At 37.1% G+C, this 19,162-nt stretch overlaps 1 long non-coding RNA gene across 2 annotated transcripts in view; it reads right to left on the bottom strand.

The window, feature by feature from the left end:
• Window positions 1–19,162, bottom strand: part of LOC100986345 (uncharacterized) — a 447,106-nt gene that overhangs the window by 333,148 nt on the left and 94,796 nt on the right. For both annotated transcript variants that reach the window (XR_010109022.1, XR_008626667.2), the window contains one exon: window positions 12,573–12,701. This is a non-coding gene — a long non-coding RNA (uncharacterized LOC100986345). The remainder of the gene's footprint in view (window positions 1–12,572; window positions 12,702–19,162) is intronic.

Below are 19,162 nucleotides of genomic sequence, written 5' to 3'. Positions count from 1 at the left end.
AGTATCTTATTAAATCAAAGTTAGCATTCTAAACAATGGGAAACCTCCAACCCCCTTTCTTCAAATCAGCTTTCAAAATTCTGAGAGGCAGACTTAAATCTACTACCTGCACCAACCCCTTGCCATCCCCCTAACCAGGGCAAGAGATTAAAGGATTCCACCCTAGGAAAATAGGCTTTACAAAAAGATACTGGCATTTACAAATCCCCAGCTAAAAAGCTGAGCTCTTTCTGGGGTGGACAGTGAAGTTTACCCTACCAGTTGTCAAGCCCTGCCTGTAAATACATAGCTTTCAATTAGCTTCTTTAGTGCCTCATTTTTAAATATGATCAGATAGCCAGGGATCACCAGGCATTTCAGCAAAACCTCCAATTTTTTTAATAGAGACCTATATAAACATGAAAAAAAGAAGCAGCAGCCCAAATAACTAGAAACAATATAAGGAATTTTAAAACATCTTCCCATTGCAAAAAAGCTGTAACTAATATTTTCTGAGAAAAGTTGTTAAACCTATTAGATTAATTAAACAATTAGTAGGATGCTATGGGGGGAAGTGATATTCAGATATTCAGAGAATATGAAAAACATTAGTATTTAAAAATATGACAATAGAAAAAGCAAATATAAAACCTAGAATATAAAGTTGAGAAAGTCATTCAGAAAATAGAATGAAAAGAAAAAGTGAGAGCATCAGTATAGAAGATCTAACATTTAGTTAATAATAGGAATTCCAAAATGAAAGAGCAGGGAAAACAGAAAAGAGGACATTATCAAGGAAATAAAGCAGGGGAATTTTCTAGAACTGAAGGAAATTAAACACTGGATTGAAATGTCCCATAATTGCTCAGCCCAACACACACAGCAGCTTCAGCCATCATAGCGCAAGTGGTTAGTTGAAGTATGTATGGAGTTACTCATACAACCAGTATTTATTGACTGGGGCCAGGCACTGGTGGTCCGGCACACACAGGAAAGACAAAATCCCTGACTTTGAGAAGGCTAGAGGCTAATGGTGGGTCAACCTGCTTCATGTATCCCCCAGAGACTCACTTCACTAAAAGACACATTTTACCCCAGACTAAGAAGTGTTTGGCTTTAGTGAACCATAAGCCTGATCCAGATGATTGTCCTGCACCATCATAACTGACAGCCTCACTCTTCATCTTGGGAGGCTGGCAGAAACTTAACTTTCCTCCTCAAGGAGGGTCTTCCTTGCCCCAATTCTCTGAAACAGGTTATATGTAAATACTTATGCCTTCTTTCTGCAGTCCACCATGACAACCGACCTTCCCCCAGAGTTGGCATAATAGTAGAAATCATGTTGACCACAACAACAAACATGTGATGTATGGCCTTCTCCAATCTCTTTTTTTAATGAGATGTAAACAAGCAAATGAGGATAAATAAATATGTAAAATTCGGCTTAGCACTTTGTTGGCTTTTTTCACACATTATCTTTACAATTTTGTAAAGTACACATTCATGACCATTTATATACAAATTTCAAAAGGGTTTCAGTAACCTCCCCAGGGACTCACAGCTAGGGAATGGCGCAGCTGGAGTCACATCCAAGGCCTCCGATCCAAACCCCAAGTTCTTCCTTCCCTTGTACAGACTCAAATGTACAATCAACGTTCCTCTTAAACTCTTCTCACAAAAAACTTGTGTAAATCCACATCTATCTTAAAATCACCTCCTAAATTAATCATTAGTAATCATGCATCACAAATTAATCTCTGAATTGATGCAATAGAAGACTTGACATTACCGGGAAGCATATACGAGGTACCAAGATCCTGATCTGAGGGAGACAACAAACTAACAAAAAACTCAAGGGGGCCATACATGCACCATGGTTCTCATAGAGGACTCATGGATTGTGAGTTGTTTACCAATGAGTTAAAACCTTTCGTACATGCTTACCAAACACTTTTACTTTTTGTGTGTGTGATTGTTTTATTCTTTACCCATTTTTTCTATTGGGATATTCATGGCTAGTGAGGTGGAAATTATTATGTCCCCTTGGAATTTTTCATATAAAGAAGAGTTGAAGGAAAGGCTTGTGTAGTCTGAGAAAAAGAAGCCTCTGGTCAGACGTGATTATAAACCATAGACACTTAAAGAGCTGCTCTTGATGTAGGAGCCCATGTAGGAAACAGAGTACGAACTGCCATTTATTAGGTGTTAAAACATGAAAACTGGAATTTCTACAAACCAAACAGCCTGAGTCAGATTTCAAGATAGTCTGGATATCATCTGAAGACAGTCTCTCATCCATCTCTCTGTAGATATCTGGATAGACATGGAATTGTATCCACCCTACTCCAACTCACAGCAGGGGACTAGGGTCTGGGCTTATTTATACCCCAGATCTTCCCAGCTAAGTCCAGAAAATGAAGGATGAATCGAAGTGAATTCTAGTCTTGAATGTTTACCACATTCAAGGGATGTTAGCCACAGCAGAATTGTACTCATCATACTTCTTATTACAAATAGTACCACAGAACTCCCGGAGATATTGCAGGACAAATGAACCTTAGCCACAAATTTTTGTCAGTGTTTTTTCAGAGGCCTTGGGCCCTGGTTTTAAGTAGAAGTATACTCCTTCAGGCTGGAATTCAATACGACTCCCCAGGTAGTAGCTGTACCTTGATGAGTTCACTTAGCCCAGTGGTATTTCAGCCATGTTCAAAGCTACATTTGTAAGAACAGAGTCTAATCTTTAAATCTGTCCAATACCCTATAGCCCATCATAGCCATGTTCAGCAGACAAGTTTCACAGTCTCAGAGTTTCAAAGCCAATGAAAGTCTCAAGAGTAGATTGTTGACCATAAAAGAAGTAGGGGCACAAAACTAGACCAGGTCTGTTCGCACTTTAGGAAACATTTCAGAAATTACCTAACATCAGCTGGGCATGGTGGCTCATGCCTGTAGTCCCAGCTTCTCAGGAGGCTGAGACAGGAGGATTGCTTGAGCTCAGGAGTTCGAGGCTGCAGTGGGCCATGATCGCACCCCTGCACTCCAGGCTGGGTGACAAAGAGAGAGCCCCATCTCTACAGAAAAGTTAATGAATAAATTGAAAGAAGAAATCATCCAGCAACTATGGGTGAGTGGTCAAGAAGCTTAAGTCTGCTGTTTCATAGACAGAACATCAGTCTAGTTGCCCATCATTGGTCATTCAAGTAGGAAAGGACATCTCACCTGGCTAGATTCTTCCTCATATATGGGCACAGACTGTGCCAAGGCCCCAGCAGGTCTGATGGACAGATGTGAGTAGTAGTCATTCCACCTTCTTGCTAGTATGCACACAGGAACAAAGCTTGGACAGACGGCCATGCTAGCTTATTTAAGAAGAATTTGACAAAGCCCGCCAATAGCTAGGCACCTAAGGCACTATCATCCAAGTAATAGCAGCTAATAGTGATCCTCTCTCATCTCTCTACTCCAGTCTCCCCAGCCAGAAATAGCAAATCCGTCCATGCCAAAATGATGTACACTCATTGCAGCACTCCTGAAGCATAAAAAATTCTCCCATACATGAAATTTCTTTGGCCTGCAGGTAAACATAACATTTCTCCATATTCTCATTTAAAAAACACTAACACATTTGACTACTTCATATTTTTAGATGCCACAAATAAAATCATAGCCAAAATTAAAAAGCAAACAACCAACTAGAAAAAGTATGTACAGCAAATATGAAAGAGAAACAGTTCATATCTTTGTTGTTTGAGAAACTAATAGGTAAAAAAAAAGCACAGTCATAAAAAGACAATTAATCAAAGAGAAATTATAACTATTATAAAATACACACAGAGACCATCAAAAATTTTATTTCAAAGAATGCACATTTCTCTTATTATTTGGTTTCCTAACAAAATGTTTTTAATGATTTTTAAATTAGACCTAGACCACTACCTCTTTTACCACCAGTCCTTCCCCAACCCTAGGTGTGAGCTCACATGAGCCCCTCAGAGCCCATAGGTCCCAATGTGATAGACCAGGTATATCAGCTTCATTTCATCTCTGAATGCCCCCTGTCTCTTTCTCTGGTAATTTTTCATAAGGAACACAGCAAAGGGAAAACAAGTCCGGAAATCAGGTGCCTCATACCTGAAAATATATGTTTGTTTTTTAATAAAGAAAAGCAATTCTAACTGTATAGCATAAAGCAAATGTATGAGATTGGGAGGATGTGAACTGGTTTGCTAAGGATACAATTGAACTTGAATTATGAATTCACAAAATGTAAGCAACAATCATTGAAGAGTGTAGAAAATATACTGCTGACCTAGAACCCTGGCTTTCACACTTTCACAGCTTTTCAGAACACAAGAATCATTCACTAAATACTGACAAGAATTCTTAGAATAGAACAGAGAGAAGAGACAGATTTGTCCCTGCCCTTTGATGGGTGTCTTAGCAGGTCAGTGGATTCTCTGACTAGCTGGTTTAATTAAACCCAAAGCAGCTGAGATCTGACCCCTAGAAATAAGGAAAGAGCTCCACAGACCAGAATGTATCCCAAGAAGAAACTTCGACTCTAGATAGAATAATCAGATTAGAAAGAAGTGTTCATTCTAGGCAGGAATCATAGAATTTTAGATTAGAGAAGACCTAACACTGAAAGTGCCTACGTAATGCACGAATGGATGAACATGCAGTTCTCCTGGGAGTACACCACCTTACAATTGTTGAATAGAACTTCCTTCCATACCATATACTAACTTGAAATCTTCCTCCCTGTTTAACTTTAGACCCAGGTGGTGTGGCACACATCACTTGGAAATCTGTCCTGGTTGCTTACATCTAATATTGGACCAGGTAATGTTGCTAATCTGAGTGTGACAGTATAAGGAGTGAATGGAATCCTGTGAGTGTCCTTTTAATGTGTCCCCACACATCCTTTCTTCCTTCCCTCTGGCTCAGAGGAAGAGTGTCTCCCCTCCATCAAAAGTTCCTCTTTCCATCTGCACTCTATCCCAGTGGTTCTCAAACTTTAAGGTGTATCAGAATTGCCTGGAGAGCTTAATAAAACATAGATTAGGAGTTACCATTCCAAAGTTGCTGATTCACTAGGTCTTGGATGTGGCTCAAGAATTTGTGTTTCTAAGTTCCCAGGTGATGCTGATGCTGCTGGTCCAGGAGCCACACTCTAAGAACCATCACTCTATATTAGAGGTCAAAAACCTTCTGTCGAGGGCCAGACAGGAGATAGTTCAGACTTTGCAGGCCATATGTTCTCAGTTGCAACTACTCAACTCTACCATTGTCGTATGAAAACCGATAGACACAATACATAAATGAGTAGATATTCACTGTGTTCCAATAAAACTTTAGTCACAAAAAAATAGGTCATGGACCAGCATATGTGCTGTCATTTATCAAATTCTGCACCAGACCCTTGCTGCTCAGAGTTCTACTCTCATCCCTTCCCTTTACACCCAAGTTTCTTGAGCAAGTCAACGCTCATTATCTCCTCTTCTATACTTCTCATTCTTTCTGCAACCCCCATAATCTGGCTTCCACACCTTCTATTCCACTGAAATTGCTCTCAGCAGTCACCAGTGCTATCATATGAGAATTTTCAGTCCTTTTCTTATCTACACGTTTCTCTTGCAATAGCGATGTTGACCACTCATCTTTTTCAGTTTCCTCTGCTGGCTTCTTTGACATCACTTTCTCATAGCTCCCAGCATACTTTTCTTTCTGCTGCTGCTGAGTTTTCCATTTCTCTGACCAGGACCAGCTTCACAGAAGTGAAACCAGTGCAGTGGCACAAGACCCAGTGCTCAGAAGGGCACTTGCTTGGGATTTAATGTTTTGCAGTCATTATCTCGAAATTCTTAATTTTATCTTTGAATTTCTGTTTTATAAGTGAAGTCCAATGGGACAATGAAAACATGTGCTGGGCTTGGAGCCTCAGCTCATGTTCATCCTGTCTCTTAGCATTTCCCAGAGGTGAGTTATCAGTACCTATGTGTATTCCCCCTTTTCCTCCCTGGTCCTGCCTGGTCTTCCCCTCTCACCCTCCACCTCATGAGTGCTGCCACCCTCTGCCCCTGGGAAGGGCCTGCGTAGTGTCCAAGGAGTTGAGTGCACATTTCATTCCTGCGTAACACTGGCAGCATTCTGGCGCATGTGGCTGGTAATGTGGTGGGGTTGCATGTTGGCACATAAACCTCTTAGCCACCCCCATGCAGGTACTGAGCATGTTGTGACACAGAGGTTTAAAGATCCTTAGGGATCATCCATATGCCATAAGTTAGGGCAGCAGATCATGGATAGAGGAGATGCCCAGCTTAACTTCCTCAAACTTCACTGTTGGCCAGGGCATGGGCATGGCAGAAGGGAAGAAGTAGCAGCCTTCAGCCGAAGCAAACACGCAGGGCTCCCCGGCACTTATGAGGGTCTGCACTTGTCCCACAAGCATTCCTTTGGCCAGCCCCATTGTTGGGGGAATAGGAGGAGATCTTTCCGTTTTCCTCCAAACTTCCTGAGTCTGGCTTGAATTTGTCTCTTCTGTATAGCTCAAGGCACCCTCCAGAGATGATCCATGAAATATAAATATTCTGATATTTGCATTAAAACTTGGCATTGCTAAAGGAAGCCAGTCACAAAGACCACATATTGTATGATTCAATTTACATTACATGTCCAGAATAGACAAAACTACAGAGACAGAAAGTAGATTAATGGTTGCCTAGGACTGGGGAAGAGGATAATTGAGATTGCCAATGGGTGCAGTGGTGTTTTGTTCTGAGATGATGAAAATGTTCTAAAATTAAATTGTGGTGATGGTTGCACAACTCTGTGAACATACTAAAAACCACTGAATGAAGCATTTTAAATGGATGAATTTATTGTATGTAAATTTATGTCAATAAAGTTGTTAAAAATTGGCATTGCACAATATAGAGATGAATGATAAAATTCAGCTAATAATTTAAAGTTTTAGTTTTTCCTTATTTGGAATGATATTAAGTAGCAAGCAAAACCACCATGATGGCAAGAGAGAGATCATGGAAGAAAGGAAAATACTTTGCAATACACCTTTAACAGTGCTTTCTTCCTCTGCATTTTGAACAATGGGTTTCATATTTTTATTTGTATTAGCTCTGCCTCTGATCTCTTAAACACTGGTATTTTCCATGGCTTTGCCTGAGCCTTTTTTTTGTTTCACAGTTTCCCCAGGCAGACTTATCCAAGCTACAACATGTTCCCTCATGACTCCCAAATGTTATCTCCAGCCCAGACCACCTCACATACAAATATCCAAAGGTATATATCCAGTGAATAGCTCAAAAGATACTGCAAACTCAATATATGTAAACTTGTACTCATAATCTGCTCCTTCTCTACATTTTTCATTTTGTTGAAGGACATTACCATCCACTAAATTGCTAAAACCAGAAACACTGGAGTCCTCCTATTATTTCTTCCCACCTCCTTTCATCCAATTACTCTGTAAATCCTATAAATTCTAAAACCCAAGTGTCTTCCAATCTAGGCCTTCTTTTTTATGTGAAATTATTATTATTTAAATAATTTCAACTTTTATTTTAGATTCAGGGTGCATATGTGCAGTTGGTTACCCTGGGTAGATTGCATGATGCTAAGGTTTGGGATATGCTTGATCCTGTCACCCAGGTACTGAGCATAGTGCCCAATAGTTATTCAGTACTCGCCCCTACCTCCCATACTCCCCGCTCTAGTAGTCCCCAGTGTCTATCAGGTCTACTTTTGCCAACTTTATGTCCATGGGTACCCATTGTTTAGCTCTAACTTATAAGTGAGATTTTGCAGTATTTGGTTTTCTGTTTCTGTGTTAATTTGTTTAGGATAATGGCCTCTACCTGCATCCATGTTGCTACAATGAACATTATTTCATTCTTTTTATGCCTGCATAGTATTCCATGGTGTATATGTACTATATTTTCTTTATCTAATCCATGATTGATGGGCACTTAGGTTGATTCCATGTCTTTGCTATTGTGAATAGTGCTATGACGAACATATGAATGCATGTGCCTTTTTGGTAGAACGATTTATTTTGTTTTGGATATATACCCTGTAATGGGATTTCTGAGTCAAATGGTAGTTTTGTGTTATCAGTTTTGAGAAATCAGATTTCTCAAAATCAGTTTTGAGACATCTCCAAACTGATTTCCACAGTAGTTGAACTAATTTACATCTCTCCAACAATATATAAGCATTCCCTTTTCTCTGCAACCTCACCAGCATCTGTTCTTATTTTTTGACTTTTTAATAATAGCCACTCTAACTGGTGTGAGACGGTATTGCACTGTGGTTTTGATTTGCATTTCTCTGATGATTAGTGATGTTGAGCATTTTTTCATGTTTCTTGGCTACTTGCATGTCTTCTTTTGAAAACTGTCTGTTTATGTCTTTTGCCTATTTTTAACCTTCTTGGTTAGATGTATTCTAGTTGGGAGGGGTGGTGTTCGGGGGCCTTTTTGTTTGGTTTTGGTTTTGTATAGGCCCTCTTCTTAATCTCCTCTGCCTCTGGCCTTGTTCATACCCCCATCAAATCTTACCTTGACTATTAAAAAGGTTTTGTTATGAGTCTCTTTGTCTTTAACCTTAACCACCTGCAATTCATGGCTTACATTTTCTAAAATGTAAATCTGACCACGTCACTTCCCAGCTCAAAACAATCAGATGTGTCACCATAGCTTACAAGATAAAACGGAAATGTCTCATCATGGTATACAAGTCGCTTAGATATATAAAGCCTTTTTAAAATTTCATGATAGTATTTTCATAATAGAGAAACACTGAAAACAACATAAATGCACAATGAAAACATGGTCAAGTAACTTGTGTTATATCAACTTGATGAGTGGACTCCCTTAAAATGTTAAAATATTAATTGTAAAAATAAATGTCAGTTTTTCATGTGGTATTTTATTATATTATGCAGTCATTTAAAATCAGGTTGAAAAATAGTTCACTAAAACCTTTAACTCCATTAGTATGATGGGCTAAGTGCCAAAATTGACCATCTCTGTCAAGATAAAAAACAACTAAAACTAAAATACTAAAACTGAAAGGTAAAAATGGTTATATATTTTAAATTAATGATATGGCAAGAATATAAAAGATACCGAAGCCAAACTTTAGAAAAGACACCACTGCAGCTGGCTGTCTCCATTAGAATACTTGCCAAATCAGCTCAATTTGAGTTTAAGTTTTCAAAATTTTCTGGGGATTGCCTCAATGTGAGAAATCAATGGGCAACTCCTCCCACAAAGTTGAAATCTCAAAGGGCTATGCCCCTGCAATAAGAATTAACCAGAAAGAAACTGACTCCACCTTTAAAGAACTGGTAGTGACAGCCAGCCTTTATGTGGGTTTATACCCACAGTTTACATTACTTGATAAGTTTATGTTTGTTTTTGAGACAGAGTCTCACTCTGTAGCCCAGGCTGGAGTGCAGTGGCATGATCTCAGCTCACTGCAACCTCCACCTCCCAGGTTCTCCTGCTTCAGCCTCCCAAGTAGCTGGGACTACAGGAGTGTGCTACCATGCCCCGCTAATTTTTGTATATTTAGTAGAGACGGGGTTTCACTATGTTGGCCAGCCAGTTTCGAACTCCTGGCCTCAAGTGATCTGCCTGTCTCAGCCTCCTGAAGGGCTGGGATTACAGGCGTGAGCCACCATGCCCGATGGACTCAGCAGTTGTTGTTGTTGTTTGTTTTTCAAGATGAAGTCTCACTCTGTCACCCAGGCTGGAGTGCAGTCGGACGATCTCAGCTCACCTGCAACCTCTGCCTCCCGGGTTCAAGCGATTCTCCTGCCTCAGCCTCCCAAGCAGCTGGGATTACAGGCTTGTGCCACTGCACCTGGCTAATTTTTTGTATTTTTTAGTAGAGACGGGGTTTCACCATGTTGGCCAGGCTGGTCTTGAACCCCTGACCTCAGGTAATCCGCCCACCTCAGCCTCCCAAAGTGCTGGAATTACAGGCATGAGCCACTGTGCCTGGCCAACTCAGCAGATTTTTTTAAAGTTAAGAACCCAGAAATCGACCCACACATATATGGAAACTTGGTTTATGACACAGCTAGCATTGCAAATCAGTGGGGAAAGAATAAATATTTAACAAATTGTTCTTGGATAATTGGTTATCCTTATTGTTAGAGTTTGAATATTTGTCCCCTCCCAGACTCATGTTACAATTTAATTGCCATTGTAACAGTATTAAGAGATAGAACCTTTAAGAGGTGATTGGGCCATGAGTGCTCTGCCCTCATGAATGGATTAATGGCATTATTATGGGAGTGGGTTCCTTATAAAAGGGCAAGTTTGGCCCCCTTTTGCCTGTCTCTCTCTCTCTCTCTCTTTCGCCCTCACCCTCTCTTTGCCTTTTGACCATGGGATGACACAGCAAGAAAGTCTTTGCCAGATCTTTGACTTCCCATCCTCCAGAACTGTGAGCCAATAATTTTCTATTTATTATAAAATACCCAATCTGTGGTATTTTCTTACAGCAGTGCAAAATGAACTAATATACTTATTTAAAAGAAAAAAAAAACAGAGGCTAGGCATGGTGTCTCACGCCTATAATCCCAGCACTTTGGGAGGCTGAGGCAGGAGGATTCCTTGAGCCCAGGAGTTCGAGACCAACCTGGGCAACAGAGCAAGATCCCATCTCTCAAAAAAAAAAAAATAGAAAAATTAGCTGGGCATGGTGTCACATGCCTATAGTCCCACACTTAGAAGGCTGAGGTGAGAGGATGGCTTCAGCCCGGGAGTTCAAGGCTGCAGTAAGCTATAGATCATGACAGAATGAGACCCTGTCTTAAAAAAAGAGAGAGATACAGAAAGAAAATGTACTTTTACATCACACTGTACACAAAATCAATTCTATGTGGATTAAAAACATAACTATGGAAGAGAGAACTATAACATTAAAGAAGACAGTGTAGAAGAACATCCTTAACACCTTGAGGAGAGAAATTTTTCTTTACAAGACTCAAAGGGCACAATTATTCAAAGAAAAGTTTGATAAATTTGACTGTATCAAAATTAAAATTATCTATTTACTATTAGGCACTATAAAGGTAGTGGAAAACAGAATGGGAGAAGATATTTGAACCCATGTAACTCAGAAAATTGATATCCAGAATATATTAAAAAAAAACTCGTACAAACCAATAAGAAAAGAAAACCCAAGAGAACTATGAGCAAAAGATTTGAACAAGCACGCCATAGAAGAGACCCCATATGAAAAGATGTTCTGTCTCATTACTAGTTGGAAAAATTTATATTAAAACCAAATAAGAAAGATTCTCAAACTCACCAGATTAGCAAAAATTGTATCTGATAATATCAACTGATCATTGGCAAAGATATGATGTAACCAGCATTCTTACACGTTGCTAGTAGAAGCATAATTTGGTACAACCATTTTGGAAAACAATTTGGCATTACCCATATATTTGAAGAGATACACACCAATGACCCGACAGAATTACTCATGCATTATAAAGAAACTCTTAGACATTTGTAATAGAAATTGTGTTATTAAAATATTCTTTACATTACCATTTACAGTAGGAAAAACTGGAATTTGCCCAAATGTTTATCATGGACAATAAGTTGTGGTGCATTCATATAATGAAATACTTGACAACAATGTAGATGAATACAATATAACACAATGACATAGAAAAAACATAGGGATTTAATACTGGGTGAAAAAACAAATTACAGATAAATGTGTTCATATTTTTTAGTCCATTTACCGTCTCAAAAAAAAAAAAAAAAATATCCACTAAACTGTATGCTCTTTAGGAATATAACCAAATATGGTAAAATTATAAAGAGAACTAAGACACAATAAACACAAGATTTAGGAGGGTGATCACATGGCCTCTGTAGGGGTAATGAAGAGGATGAGGTGGGAAATAAGAACACAGAGGCCTCCAAAGATAATAGCAATGTTCTTTATCTTAAATTGAATGATAGGCATATGGGTGTTAATTTATGGTGATTTCGTATAACTTTTATAAATTTTTGTACATATATTCAACATTTAATACACAGTTTTTTAAAAAGAACATCTGCTGACACATAAAAATACATGATATTCTGTTAAAATGATCATTATGAATAATACAAGGTAGTGGCATGGAAACATGCTTTTGATATATTATTTAAAAATTAGAAAAGAAAATTATGTATCAAAAAATATGATTACAACAACACAAAAATTATAGTTATAAATGGGCATGAAGCAAGGGAAAATAAAGACATGATTTTTAGTTTTTCTTCTTTATTTCTATCTCCATTAATGTGGTCATAATTCTGTGCCAATAATGAAATGATATATTTAAAACAGAAAATTGATGCTCTAAACAGGTCTCCCATTAAAGCTATTTAGACTATGGGCCAAATAATCAAGGTACCACCATTCACCTGGTGGCAATTTATCTCCACTGCAAAGTAGCCAAGGGAAAAAAATCAATGTCCTTATTGCTGCATTTGTGAGCCTTGCTTTATATAACAACCAAAACATGCCTCATCAGCCTCCCTCATCCATGTTACCTTCATCCTTGCAGCCATAGAAACACAGCACCTACAGCACCTAGACAGCTGAGAAAGGCCACAAAATCTTCTCGAAGGCCAACTCTGCAATCCAATGACCTCATTTTGTAAAAGGCATTGATAGTAGTTCTACAAAAGAGAAAAGTTATGATCAATTTATTCTTTGTTACTAATGGACAAAGAGAGAAAATATAACTTAAGGAAGCTGTATCAGGTTCTATTTGATTTGCAACCAAAACTGTTCTTACTATTCTGCATTTAAGTGTCATGGATAATTCAAAGTCATTAGAGACACATAATCTCAACCACATTAAGAAATAATCTAAATGTTTTTAAAAGTGATACAAAAAGTAGTGAGGAGTATTATTACTTCCAGTTGTACCTGCCCAAATATTTAAGTTTGCAAAAGAATAGAAAACGAAGTGCAAATTATTGATGGTGTTTATATGACTTTAAATCACAACTGAAGTGTTCATACCATCAAACTTGGAAGGAAAAAAATCAATACTGCTATATTGAAGTTAAGAATAAATTAGAGGCATGTAAAAGTCTGGAATAACAATATGCTATAAAAATTACTGATATAAAAATATGCCATTTAACAAATTTGATACTACAGAGGCATAAAATTCTACATAGAGTCTGGAAGCAACCATGTGAACATAAGGAGGTAGCTGGGGTAGTGCCAACATGGTTAATTCAGAAAGAAACTCAAATTTATAACTGGTTAGGTTTAATTTCTGTTTTGAAGATAAATTACATGCCAGAAATCTATATGCTTCCATTTTTTCTACTGATATTTAAAGGTAAAAACTGGACAATAAAAAAATATATTTTCAGTAAATATTTTCCCTCTTTTCTCCCTCAAATCTCATGAATACCTCAGTTTACACACATATGCACACACACACACACAAACAGACACACACACATTTAGATGCATACCTCCCAAGCTAGATTTTCAGTAATGAACAGGTTACCAACTATAATGTAATATATAGGTAGAAAATACAGTAATTGTTTAAAAACTACTTGCATAATTTCGGTGTTTAAAAGAATGTTCAAAGATTTTTAAAGAAATTTATTTATGAAAAGTTGGAAAAGAAGCCTAAGTTGATTGACAGTTTGGAGTTTGTGTTTCCACCATCTGATCATAGCCAAAATGCAAATGCGATTAAGTTCTGAAAGACAGGAATTGCAAAGTGTCTGCAGCTTATTAGAATCTTCCCTCTAGGTACCATTCAGCAAGGGCATCAATCAAAGGTGACCCCCCAGCTTATTGTGTTAGGAGCCTCTTAGATTAGGGAAGGGGAAATATCTGGTTCATTGGTGGAATTATTATTGAAAGATCAGATTCTAAATTCATGCCTGGGATCAACAGGAAAAAGAACAGAGGTGGTTTATCTCACAGTATGGCATACAAGGAGAAAATGATGGCAGAGGTGCCATATCTTTGTCCTAAGCAAATTCTGCAATTACCTGCATCATTAGGAGATGAAACACACTCACACACATATACACATACATTTACAAGTACATTTCTTCATGTACATAAAAGTTACATAAATGCAAAACCCAATGTGTATAATCATTCAACAAAGATATTCAGCAGCTCATTTAGAAAATCAATTTTTATGCATCCATTTGACAAACTGAGTCATAATTATAAGTACCACACGTTGTTCTAGGCACCTAAAGATACAAAATAAGAAGAATTGGTCATGCTCCAATCTTATTCACAATCTAAACTAAAAGATATAAAAATCATCTAGTGGAGGAATGTACAAAGTATTATGAAGGCATAGAGAAAAAATAACTAACTCTTCCTAAAGGAACTCATAGAGCTTTCTCAGAAGAAGTGACAGTTGCTTTTGGTCATGAAAGACAGATAAGGATTTGTCAGGTGAGAAGATTGGTAAATACATTCCATTCATCAATTAATCAACAAACAGGGTCTTTTAGTTTTTCCAGGATCTGTGCATGTTACTTAGAATAGAAATACATGCCAAATTGCACATTCCAGGAGATGTAGTCTAGCAGTTTGGAGGCAGGTGAGTAAGATCCCATAAAGAAACAGATTGAAGGGAATGGTAATGGATATTGCGATTCAAAGGAATACTACAGGAAGTTATCTTACAAGATGAATAATATCTTTCTAAATCACTCTCTTGGGAGTTCTATTTCCACATGGGATGTAAAAAGCTAAAAATATATCTGTCCAACATTCACAACAATAAAGCCGGATAGACTACAAATCAGAGCTTTTCTTGAACTATTAGAGAGTTGCAATCATAGGACAAGTAACCTGAATTCTAAGGAAAGATGGGCCCTCCAAGGAGAGCCAGGACATGACCTCTGATTCACCTGAGCCAAAGCACCAGAGAAAGAGACACTGGGTGGAATACAAGTGGGTAAGAATTCAGCAAAAAAATTTAACTAATTGCAAAAGGTCAAATGTGACCTAGCTTTTACCTCTCTCAACTCATGGCAGCTACACTGCAACCATTTGAAATAATAGGTTTGTATAGAAAGGCAGCAGCTTATTTCAGTTCAGGAATAGCTGGGTTTTCCAACCCTGTCAGCCCCTGCATTTCTAGACTCTCTCTATTCCCTCTGTTTTTGCTCTCAAACCAGCTAATTCTTGCCTGATTTCAGCTTATTCTTGGAAGATGTTGCTTAAAACAGAAAGTAAAAGCCAAAACACGCTAGCACTCTGGCTCCTTGTAACCACTTCCCCTCAAGTACTCACATAAGGATCAAATAAGTGATCTTGTGTTCATTGAACACAAGAAAAAGTCTTCAAGTGGTTAAAAAAAATGCTTATTGTGAGACTATACTAATTCATTAACTTCTATATATCTAAGAATCCCAATCTATTCCTATTTCAAAATCATTACTAACAGAAAACAAAACAGGACTAGAAACAAAATAGAGTACAGAAATACAACCATATATATATACAGTGAAGCGACTATTGACAAAGCCACCAAAGCAATTCAATGACAAAAGAAAAATCTCTTCAACAACTGGGTTGGAATAACTGGATATCCAAAACAAAAAGGGAGAGAGAAAGAACCTTGACCCCTACCTCACACCACATCCAAAAAAACCCATATGAGAAGGGTTATAGAGTTAAATGTAAATATAAAATAATACAGTTACAAAGGAAAAAAAAGTGGAAGAAAATGTTTGCAACCTTGCAATGGGCAAACATTTTTCAAGAACATACAAAGCATAAACCATAAAATAAAAACACTAATAGACTGTACTACCTAAAACTGTAAAACATTTGCTCATCAAGACACCGTCAAGAAAATAAATCACAAGCCACGCACTGAGAAAAAAAATTCAGTAGATAGATAGATATGTAGATAGAGCTATATATAGTGAATATTTTAGATATAAAAATATAAAATATATATACATTATATATTTTTATAATTTATACTTTATATATAAATTATATATATTATATATTTATAATTTATACTTTATATATAAATTATATATAATATACTTATATATTTTATATATTATAGATAATATATATTTATGTATTATACAAATATAAAATTTATATATAAAATATATCTATATATAGTGAATATTATGTATATATATAATATATATCTCTCTGACAAATACATTGCATATAGAACATACAAAGAAATTCTATAAATCAATAATAAAAAGACAAATCATTTTTTAAAGAAGACTTGGACAGCCACAAAAGAAGATATACAAATGGCCAACAAGCACATATAAAGATACTCAACTTTATTATTTATAAGTTTCATGCAAAGTAAAACACACACATATACACACATACACACATACATGACTGAAATTTTTTAAGAAAAGATTAACAACATCAAATGTTGGAAAGAATGTGGAGCAATCCAAATTTTCATTTATTGCTGGTGGGAGTATCAAATGATGCAATAACTTTGGAAAACTGTTTAGTAGTTTCTTAAAGAGTTAAACATATGTCTACCCTGTGGCCGGGCAATTCTACTCCTAGATATTTTCCCAAGAGAAACGAAAACCTATGCTTACATAAAGCCCTATATAAAAATGTTCATAGCAGCTTTATTCATAATAGCCAAAAACTAGAAAAAACCCAGATGTACGTCAACAGGCAAAAGTGTTTTTTTAAAACTGTGGCATATTCAAAGAATAGAATATTACTCAGCAATAGAAAGAAATGATCTACTGATATACACAACATGAATGAATCTCAAAAGTATTATGTCCGGTGAAAGAAACAAAACACATAAGAACATATACTGTATGATTGCAGTCATAAGAAATTCTAGAATAAACTAAACTAACCTATGTGATAGAAAGCAGATCAATTTGGAAATTGAGTGGGAAGAAGCATGAGGGAACATCATTCTGGGCTGATAAAAATATTTTGTCTTAATATGCAGTTATCAAAAGTGATTGAGCTTGAAGATTTGAGCATTTCACTGTATATAAATTATACTTCAATTTTTTTAAAGGTTAATAAATGTTGTTGCTAAAGGATTAGACTTCAGGTAGTACTTCCCTAGATATAATTTCTAAAAATGTAAATTTTTCCTAAAGTCCTGGATCTGCACTGACTTTTCACATACATGAAGCTTAATTCTCCTTTTATTTCAACGAACTTTCTATGCTTAGGTTGGAGGAGTGGTCATCCTAGCCATCTGAAATGTTCACCTCAAATCCTTGAGGCCGGGGGAAGTAGCATGTCAGAAGAAACTGTCAAAACAGTGGGATAAATCGGGAATATTACAAAAAGAATAGACCCACCCTACTATGGGACTGTGGTTCAGAGCTAGCTCTCCAAGTGTGAAAACACAAAAGGCAGCTATCAGAGAGTGATTCTTCACATGCACCCCCTCTGTGCACAGATGTGGAGGGGCAGTGAAAAAGTCTTGCCTTATGTTTTCAACTAACCATAAACTGAACAAGTTACCCAATTCATTGGCTTGAACTTTTTTGTTTTGTCTTTACAGCAGTCAACTTTGAATTTAATCTTGGCTGGATGAAGCCACCTGAGTTTTGCTTTCACAAAACACTTTGCAAAGAGAGGAACACAAAGACTTTCACTTAAATGCCTTGTTTTGCAAGTGCATTAAGTCATTGGTGCCCACCTCAAGTTGGTTTTACATCCAAAAAGAACCAATTTGGCTCATAATCCCTGACAGCAGCTGGCACAAACTGAGCATACCACTACCATCTTAGAACTGAAGTCTTTCGGCATACCTGCAAAGGGAAGAAAAAGTTCCAGCCAAGGAAGTCAATAACTTCCTTTTTAATGTGCTTATTCAATGCTGAGACAAGTATTACTGGATTTTAGAGACATTTGGAATAAGAATGGAAGTTTGGTGCACTTGGTCACAGGAACACACTGTGACTTCTCAGACCTAGAAACAAATTACTTATTAATTTTTTAGAAAAAAAAAGCATCTTGATGATGCACTAGGTCCTTGTTATTTACAAATGGATTGGTCTTACAGAATCTGATTCTAGACCACAATGCTCACTAGTAAAAGCTACAAGCTAAGTATAATTTCTCCAGTTGTGACTAGTGTATGCAGAGATAAGAAGCCTCTAGCCTTCTGGCTAGTACTGGCTATTAGCTTAATTTGTATTCATCCTTAAACAAATATTATATTCTTAGAGCAACCATGATATGATGACTTTGGTACACTTATGGTACACTGCAGTCCACATAGTAATCTCCTTTCTGGTAGTATATAACCTGATAGATATACTGTTATTTAATTAAGGGAAGTATATATGAAGTTTTAATTTTTTAAACTATGTTTAGTGGCTAATTTTCTGATTTTTCTTGGTGGACTAATACCCTTTTTCTTCTGTGGCAACTTCTTGGCAAGTTCATCTACTACATCAGTTGTTCTACCCAGTTGTACTACCTAGTTGTTCTACATGATTCAGCTCTGAGTCCACTATTATGTTTCCTCACTATCCCCTCTATTTACAGATTCCTCCCGTCACATTATTTTAACCACCAACAACTTTATTGACAGTTCTCAATTTTACAACTTCAATCCTTTTGTTGTTTTTATAAATCCCAATCCAAATGCTTACTAGATGCATTTTCACTTGGATAACTCAACATGCCCCCAACCCTGCGTATCAAACCAGCACCACCTCCCATTTTCCATAATATCTGTTAATAGTAACACTGGGTAGGAAGACTCCCAAATCCAAAACTTTACTTGCTGATTCACTTTTCTCTTTTCTTTATCTCATTCCATCAGTATCAAGTCCTGGTAAGTCTTCTTTCATAATGTTCTCTCCTCACCACCATCTCTGTTGTCCAATCTGACAAGATCTCTCTCGGACTACTGTAACAAGCTTGTACTAGCTTTCCTGAGTGTCAACTCCCCTCTATTCTCCAAATAGCATCAAGAATATCCATTTCAAAATGCAAAATTGAACACATTAGCTCCTGATTTAAATGTCCAATACCTGCTTGTTGCTTCTGAAATGAAAACAAAGAACCCAGTATTATCTGGCTCCTGCCTTTCTTTCCAGCCTCATGTCAGCCACTCTCTACCTTTCTTGATGTATGCTAA

Source organism: Pan paniscus, chromosome 11, assembly GCF_029289425.2.
Source record: "Pan paniscus chromosome 11, NHGRI_mPanPan1-v2.0_pri, whole genome shotgun sequence".
Taxonomy (NCBI): Eukaryota; Metazoa; Chordata; class Mammalia; order Primates; family Hominidae; genus Pan; species Pan paniscus.
This window is presented reverse-complemented; position numbering and strand designations above follow the sequence as displayed.